Genomic DNA, 9,787 nt, shown 5'->3' on the forward strand with positions numbered 1-9,787 from the left:
AAGCGAGTAAATTGGAATGTTTAAGTATTTTTTTTCCTTTGTTGAAGGAAGTAAGTAATAAAACACATTGTTCATTCAACTTTTGCTCAACAGGTGGCAGCACTAATAAACATTATTTGTTATAGTGAACAAAATAAAAAAGCGACATGGGATATTTTATCGTAAATAAATTTCAGTATTCTTGTGATTTTTAACAAAACAAATACAATGAACAGTATTAACACCAATATGAGTATCATGCTTTCAGTTTGTAATGTGTGATAAGTCCGGGCATGGTAGAGTGGTTAGAATGACTAGAGTGTGAAACCTCGAATTCGGGTTTCCTGTCTCTTGTCTTAAAATAATATGCTCCACAATTTGTGGCCGTGGTTGTGCCATAAGAGTGACTGTCAAATCCCAGTATTCGGTGAGATAGTTACACATCGATATCTCTTGTACATGTTTGCGCGATATTTGAAACAGGTTGTATAAGAAACTACATATGAAAGAACTTGTGACAACCGTTCTTTTAAATAAAAAAATATAAAAATACTTATAAGTAATATTCTTGTAATATTTTTTTTAAATTGAAGATAACCATCAGTTTTTAAACATGTTTCAAACTTATTTATTCAACACACTTGAACCTGGCATAGCCAAGTAGCTACGGCGGGTTCGAGGTCCCGTTACACCAAACATGCGTACTCTTTCAGCCGTGGGTGAGTTATTTAGTAACGGTCAGTCCCACTGTTCGTTGGTAAAAGAGTAGTCTATCAATTAGTGGTGGGTGGTGATGACTATCTGCCTTCCATTTAGTTTTACGCTGCTAACTTAGGGACGGCTAGCGCAGATAGCCCTCGTGTAGCTTTGCGTGAAATTAAAAAAAAAAAACGTTATACTAGTTGCCCGAAATATCCTATTTATTATTGTTGATATTCGTGCGAAGCAACGTGAGGACTATCTGCACTTGTGGCCCTCAATTCTGAACTGATAAACAGGCAACAGTACTCGCCGCTTATTTTTAGTTATGCTCTTGTCTTATCGAGCGGTAGAATATGACTGCCATATTTATAACGCATCTACAGCCGAAAGGCTCGCCATGGCCAGGTGGTTAAGGCACTCGACTTGTAATTCGAGGGTCGTAGGTTCGAATCCACGTCACACCAAACATGCTTGTCCTTTCAGCCGTGGGGGCGTTATAATGTGATGTTCAATCCCACTGTTCATTGGTAAGAGTAGCCTAACAATCGGCGGTGAATGGTGATGATGACTATCTGCCTTCCCTCTAGTCTTACATTGCTAAATCAGGGACAGATAGCCCTCGAGTAGTTTTGCACAAAATTCAAAACAAACAAAACTTACATATAATACTAAAAAAAAAAAAAAATACATTTCCACGTAAGGTAATATCTGCACGGTTACAAAATGTATCACCCCATCTTTGGCACGATTAAACATAACTTTCATCTTGGACGATAAAATTGTGATAATAATACAATTAATACGAAATTCTGAAACTAAAAAAAAAAAACTCTTAAAGAACAGAGTTTAATTATTTTGATTCGTTGAACGGTTAAGTTAACAATTAATAGATGATTGGTGGAAAAAAATGATAAGTTTTCAACATGTTACTTTAGATAAGGTTTAAAAAAATTAGGAATTTTCGTTATTTGTTTCAACCAACCAATCAGAATGCCTTAGAAAATAGCTTCGAAGTTCACTTTGAATGAACGGTTAATAAGTGTGATGAAGGCTTTTCACGGATTAAGACGCTAACGAACATCGGGAATGTGCGTCGTATAAGAAAAATAGCGGATATTACTATCTTTCAAACGCAATATCCTAGAATTTACCTTTAATGCCTGAAGTATCCATCGGCTTTTTTGTTTTTAAAACTATCGTTGTGTTATAAGCTGGCTTCTTATCACAATGTTAAAGGCATGCTTATTATATAGTCTTCCATGTATGCGTAAGTAATTTAATCTTATTTTGTGATCTCTGACGATGTGGTGTCAAGCATATAACTAGAAACCTTTTGTTTGATTGATTCTTGAATTGACAGAAATAAAATGTCACATCTTGTTTCTCAGTTGCGCCCGGCTTGTCCAGATGGTTAAGGCACTCGACTCGTAATCTGAGGATCGCGGGTTCAAATCCCCGTCATACCAAACATGCTCGTCCCTTCAGCCATGGAGGCGTTATAACATGGCGATCAATCCCACTATTCGTTGGTAAAAGAGTGGCCCAGTAGTTGGCGGTAGGTGGTGATGACTAACTGCCTTCCCTCTAGTCTTACACTGCTAAATAAGGGACGGCTAGCGCAAATAGCCCTCGTGTAGCTTTGCACGAAATTCAAAAAGAAAAACAAACTATTTGATAAGTCAACCTACTTTAATTAGATAAGCGATCTACACGAACCAGGGCTACAAACAATTATAATTTTGATAATCAGAACTAATGTCTGATGCCTACCAATAAACAAATTAACCAAACTAGACAGGAGACTGGAATTAATTTATGGTGTGCACCTAGTAGCCATAAGTAAATTATAGATGCTTTGGTAACCACTAATCAAACGTCGTAACGTTATGGATGAGTGTTACTTGCTTAGGAGTGTGTGTGGGTTTTCTTATAGCTAAGCCCACCGAGGGGAATCGAACCCCTTATTTTAGGATTGTAAATCCGTAGACTTACCGCTGTACTGGTGAGGATAGGTCAACTGTATGACAATCTAAGAAAGGAAACCATGTTATATGTGATTTCAAAAAGTCTTTTCAGAAGATTGATTGTGAAGTTTTCCAATGCTCGCTTTATAGTGGCGTAGTCTAGCGGAAAATAAATGAACAAAATAAAAAGTGAAAATACTGGCTTTCTCTGCTTTGTAGATTAACTCAGTCAGGTAATTTTATATCAAGGTTTTAATAAATAAAAATATTAAAATGTAATCAATGTCGCTAAGGCAAAGAAAGAAAATACCAAAACAATTTTTTAAGGCCTCAGTGAAGACTTTTGGTTTGGTTTGAATTTCGCGCAAAGCTACACAAGGGCTATCAGGACTAGCCGTTCTTAATTTTGCAGTGTAAGACCAGAGGGAAGGCTGCCAGTCATCACCACCCACCGCCAACGCTTGGGCTACTCTTTTACCAACGAATAGTGGAATTGACCGTCTCGTTATAACACACCCATGGCTAAACGGCGAGCATGTTTGGTTCGACCGGGATTCGAACCCTCGGATTACGAGTCGATCGCCTTAAGCCACCTGGCCATGCCAGGCCGGAAGGCAATAATAAATGTAATCTACGTATGCTTGGTGTAATTAGTGTAATTACACTGTTGCTTTTTTATCTTTTAATCATACGCGTAAAAAGTGATCGCGAAACGATACAGAGTTTTAAAAATATAGTTGTAACCCCTAAAAAAACTGTTCGGGCAAAGAAATCAATAATCGAATTCGACCTTATTTATTGATGCCAAGAAGTTAACAGACGTGAGAAGAAAAAAGCTTTATTGATTTGTAATTATATTTGTCAAAAGCTAAGTTAGTAAAAGAATTTAACAAGTGTAACAGAAAACAACAACAACAACGATATACGGATGTGACCATCGTCAACAGGATCACACAAGATCTAGCTCATAGTTTGGGGGGGGGCAATTACCCCTACTTTCTTTTCTATGGGATGTAGTATACACACGGAATTCATGATTAAATTAGACTATCTTCCCCATTTCGGTTTCAAATCCCGTCCATGATTTAGCCCACACTTTACGGGAGTCTGACCCTAATGTAGGTAAATATTTGTGCCAGCGCTTAACAGCAATTGTTGAAATAAAAACACACAAACATCAAGCACGAAAGCACACTTTCACCTTTGCACGAAATGCAAGTTGTCATATTTTGTGTAACATACCTGTACTAGTTTTACGTTTGTTGCTTTCTTCCACGTAGGCTTGAGGTTTTATACCGCTAAAATTCGGGTTCGATCCGTGTAGGGAGGCAAAGCACAGACAGCCGATTGTGCAGTTTGGAGCTTAAAACAAAAACAAAATAGGTATTGGCAATAGATAAATGTTGAATATTCGTAATAGTTTAAATGAATGTTTATTTAGTGAAAAACTGATTGGGTTTAAATCGCAAATATACTTATACTCTATACAGAGTTAGATATCGACTTGTTTGTTCTTACGAAAATTATCTAAGGAGCAGCTTCAAATCCTTCGTAAACGCTGTGATCCAGTCTTACGTTCGATGATAAACAAAGTGTTGTTGTTTTTTTTTGTCTGTATCAGCCCTGGTACCAGAGAATAAAATATAGATTTACCGTTCCGGTTCGTGTATTAAACAACATTTGACTCAGTCACATAGACGCTTTTAAACGTCTAGCATTAATGTTCTGAAACAGATCAAAGTTAAATTAGATGTGTCTAGTTCTAGCTTTACGTTTTGGTAGTTTCGTGTATATGTAATTGATCTATCTTTGTTTCTTTACCGAGTACACAATTAGACAGTTTAAGTTACGTACATTATGCCGCATGAGTTAGGCTTACCAATTTCTTTGATTATTTTAAGATTTCATCGGAACCTTGGTCCTGTTGACTTTGGCGTATTTACAATGACTCAGGTTTGATTGTTTCGTAACAACAATAGTATTATCGTAATTTATTTAATTGTTTAGAAACAATATTAACATCGTAATTTATTTAATTATTTCGTGCCAACAATGTTGTAACAACGCGCGAGTTTACTTGAAAGAAAGCCACATCAGACAATCTACTACGAAGAATCGAACGTTTGAGTTTAGCGTTGTAGTTTTATTGCTGTGATTGGTTAGTAATTACACGTTATCACAAGTAATTTAATTGTTTGGTTACAACATTGTTGTAATGATATTATATGACTGTTTGGTGATGATATTGTGGTAATAAGAAATTTGAGTTATGGATGGCCACATTGTTATCATAATTTTTAATTGTTTGGTTACAACATTGTTGTAATATATTTTTGCATAAATTTAGCTAAACCATTAACTGTTACAAACTTGTTGAAAATATTAATAAAGAAGGAATGGAAATAGATAACATTTATTAAAACAATAGAGCTAGAATTGTGGTAAAAGAACAGTAGCTACAGGTGTATGTGTTTTTCTACACTCCTCGTAATTTTGTTTCTGTAGCGGATTCAGAATTAGAGGGGTGTAAGTTGGCATTTCATGTGTGTCTTTGTGAGGCCCGACATGCCCAGATGGTTCAGGCATTCGACTCGTAATCTGAGGGTCGCGGATTCGGATCCCCGTCACACCAGATATGCTCGCCCTTACAGCCGTGGGTGCGTTATAATGTGACAGTCAATCCCACTATTCGTTTCTAAAAGAGTAGCCCAAGAGTTGGCGATGGGTGGTGATGACTAGCAGCCTTCCCTCTAGTCTTACGCTGCTAAATTAGGGAAACCTAGAGCAGATAATCCTCGTGTAGTTTTGCGCGAAATTCCAAAACAAACAAACAGACAGAGAGAAAGACAGATAGATACCTTGTGTAAAACAACAGAGAAGGACTTAGAAATAGCGACCTGAAGAAACGGGTTCGCGCCCGCGTCGCGCTAAACATGCTCGCCCTCCCAGCCGTGGGGGTGTATATTGTGACGGTCAGTCCCACTATTCGTTGGTAAAAGAGTAGCCCAAGAGTTGGCGGTGGGTGGTGATGACTAGCTACCTTCCCTCTAGTCTTACACTGCTAAATTAGGGACGGCTAGCACAGATAGCCCTCGAGTAGCTTTGTGCGAAATTCCAAAAACAAACAAAAAACAAACCTGAAGAAACTAGAGGTTGAAGAATGAAAGAAAAACCGCACTGAGTAGAGAGCCTTCATGACTACTCAGTGGACCACTTGAGACGAGTAGAGAGCCTTCATGACTACACAGTGGACCACTTGAGATCAGTAGAGAGCCTTCATGACTACTCAGTGGACCACTTGGGATGAGTAGAGACCCTTCATGACTACTCACTGGACCACTTGAGATCAGTAGAGAGCTTTCATGACTACTCAGTGGACTACTTGAGATCAGTAGAGAGCCTTCATGACTACTCAGTGGACCACTTGAGATGAGTGGAGAGCCTTCATGACTACTCAGTGGACCACTTGGGATGAGTAGAGACCCTTCATGACTACTCACTGGACCACTTGAGATCAGTAGAGAGCTTTCATTACTACTCAGTGGAACACTTGAGATCAGTAAAGAGCCTTCATGACTATTCAGTGGAACACTTGAGATCAGTAGAGACCTTCATAACTACTCAGTGGAACACTTGAGATCAGTAGAGAGCCTTCATGACTACTCGGTGGACCACTTGAGATCAGTAAAGAGCCTTCATGACTACTCAGTGGAACACTTGAGATTAGTAGAGAGCCTTCATGACTACTCAGTGGAACACTTGAGATCAGTAGAGAGCCTTCATGACTACTCAGTGGACCACTTGAGATCAGTAGAGAGCCTTCATGACTACTCAGTGGACCACTTGAGATCAGTAGAGAGCCTTCATGACTCTTTATATATGTATCATCACCAAGAAATCATTGTCATATTAATTCTGGCCCGGCATGGCGTTCGACTCGTAATCTGAGGGTCGCGGGTTCGAATTCCCGTCGTACCAAACATGCTCATCTCTCAGCCGTGGGGCGTTATAATGTTACGGGTATTCCCACTATTCGTTAGTAAGAGAGTAGCCCAAGAGTTGGCGGCGGGTGGTGATGAATAGCTACCTTTCCTCTAGTCTTACACTGCTAAATTATGGACGGCTAGTGCAGATAGCCCTCGCGTAGTTTTGCGCGAAATTAAAGAAAAAATAAACCCTCGTGTAGCTTTGCGTGAAATTCAAAACAAACCAGTTTATATGTTACACTTTGCTGTGCTTGTAAACTACCGCATCTTTTAAACATCAAATGAAGTTAAATTTTCTTCCACGTTTGTCACTTCTATAAACTAACACCCTGTTTTATCATTATTACAAGAAAATGAAAAGCTATAAAATTAAAACAACCAACAAAAACACAATTAAAATTTATTTGTTTTTCGAAATCTGTGAACCAGTTTTGTATTTTTATGTATGAATGTATGTATGACTAGCCGCCTTCCCTCTAATGTTACACTGCTAAATTAGGGACGGCTAGCGCAGATAGCCCTTTAGTAGCTTTGTGCGAAATTAAAAAACAAATCATGATTGATATCTGAGCATATTTACACGAAATATGAAAACACTTAACTGTGATATTGTGTAACATAATTTTATTTTGTCTTGCTTTTACTTCATGATAATACGTTTGGTATATCTGCGATAATTTGATTTCAAAACAAAACAAAAACGTTAAAAGGTGGACATATAATAAGTTACGCAGTTGTTATCTATGTTGGAAAAGCGTTCCTAGAATTTGTTTTTTACGTTTCTCTAGTTAAATTTCTAATACTAAATGAAGAAAATAAAAAATGACAGCTGGACGTAACCCGCTAACCCTGAAACTTAAAACAACGAAAACAAAAACAGACAGCGCCACCGCACCACTTTCCTATGACGGTGCTGGACATTTTTTGGAAATGAGTTGGTTTCGTAGAAGATCGTTATATGTAAATACGTTGTCTCAGATGTTACATGTTATTTCTAGAATATCGCATTTCTAATCGGATTCATAATGTTATTCTGTGTGTTCAGTTTCAACCCAGCTTATAGGAATGTTGTCTCTTTTGAAATAATGACTAATCCCTCTCGATCGTAAGTGGGTAGGGGGCGCTCGACTTGTAATCTAAAAGTTACGGGTTTAAATCCCCATCACGCCAAACTTGCTCGCTCTTTCAGCGGTGGAGGCATTGTAATGTGACGGCTAATCCCCCTATTCGTTGGTAAAAGAGTAGCCAGTAGTTGGCGGTGGGTGGTGAAGACTATCCGCTTTCCCTCTAGTCTTACACTGCTAAATTCGGGACGGCTAACGCAGATAGCCTTCGTGTAGCTTTGCCCGAAATTTCAAACAAACAAATTTTCTATAGTATATTTTGTATTGCTTTAAACAAAGCTTTACTGTACATGCTTTGTCTACAGCAAGTATCGAAATCCAGATTTTGGTGTCATTAACTCTCAGGGTTACCGCAAAACTATCAAAGGACCTCAATATTATGTAAATTTATCATTTTTATTCAGCCAATTATTACGTTTTTAATACCTATAGAGTTGAAAAATTTATTTCGAGACATCCTAATGTTAATGTGAAACTTACATAATTAGAAGTTTCATTTAATTAACACTTGAAAACTACTTAATTCGTGATTCGTTAGTGGCAGGTTTGACAACTCTCACAAAGGACTTATTACGTAGCGTTTTAACTTAAATGAGAGAAACATGTTTTTTTGTCGTTTTTGTTTTTTAGTAAAATGCGCTTTTAGATATATATATATATATATGATTTTGATGGTCGGAGGTTACGAGATAATGAAATATTTTATGATAGCCTACTTTTATCTTCTACAGGCAACAGCTGAACTTAAGTTATGGGAAAACTAACGCAAAAATCAATTGAAATCTCTTGCAGTTTCTAACCGATTTGGCTACATCGTGAAGATTTAAATCTTGATAAAACATATGAAATCACTGAAGGAGGTCGTTTAACTTCTTTTAATTTCCATAATTACAGCTTTTAGTGTAGTAAATAATTTATTTGTTTACGGAGTGTGTGCATGTGTGCGTTTTTCTGATAACAAAGCCACATCGGGCTAGCTGTTGTGTCTACCGAGGGGAATTGAACCCCTGAGTTTAACGTTGTAAATCCGGAGAGTTACCGCTGTCCCAGCGGGGTACATTTTTGAAGTAAAAGGCGACACAATGGGCTATCTGTACTGTGTCCACTATAAGTACGTAACCTTGGTCTTTAGCGTTGTCAGCCTTTAGATTTATCGTTGAGCCACTGGGAGGAGCAAATAGCTTATTTAACGATCAGTGAATAACAAATAGGATATTGTTTGTTTTGTGAAAAAGCAGCACTATATTTCTCGCGGGATTCGTGCCTCGAATTCTAGCGTTATAAGCTCTTAAATTTACTGATAAGCTCCTATAGGACTGGGGAAAATAACACAAAATTCAGCACATTTCTTTGATCATCAAAACACTAATTTTGTGAAACAAAAACAAACAAACTGTTTTTGTGATGAAAAATAACACGAAAAAACAACAACAACATAATTTCGAACTACTCTGTAGGAATATTAAATATACAGTAGATCTTATTTTGTAATAACGTTAGGGTTAACAAATCTTCTCCCCGTAGCACCAAACATGCTCACGGCTACTCTTTTACTAACGAATAGTGAGTGGGTGGTGATGACTAACTGCCTTCCCTCTAGGGTTACACTGCTAAATTAGGGACGGCTAGCAGAGATAGTCCTCGTGTAGCTTTGCGTGAAATTAAAAAAAACACCAAAGACTTGTTAAAATGTCTGTAAACAGAACGGAAAAATATGTTGATATTCAGTTAAAATTTATCAGAGCTGCTAAAGTGTGCAAACAAGTCTGTTAACAGAAAAGAAACAAATATTCGGTTGAAATGTGTAGAATTCGGTAGCCACATTTTCCATTGATGAACATTGGACAACTATGTATCTTTTGTTTTTATGATTTACGGGCACTTGGTTGCCCTCCCCCCGCTAGCCAACACTTAATGAAGAATGAGATGGAAACAAACCAGTAAAAGTTATCGTCACTTCTGTAGGTGATGATAGAATATGTTAGTAGAATATAACAGTTAACGTTGAATTAACAGCACTTATAAACAAACA

This window comes from Tachypleus tridentatus, chromosome 8, assembly GCF_004210375.1.
Source record: "Tachypleus tridentatus isolate NWPU-2018 chromosome 8, ASM421037v1, whole genome shotgun sequence".
NCBI lineage: Eukaryota > Metazoa > Arthropoda > Merostomata > Xiphosura > Limulidae > Tachypleus > Tachypleus tridentatus.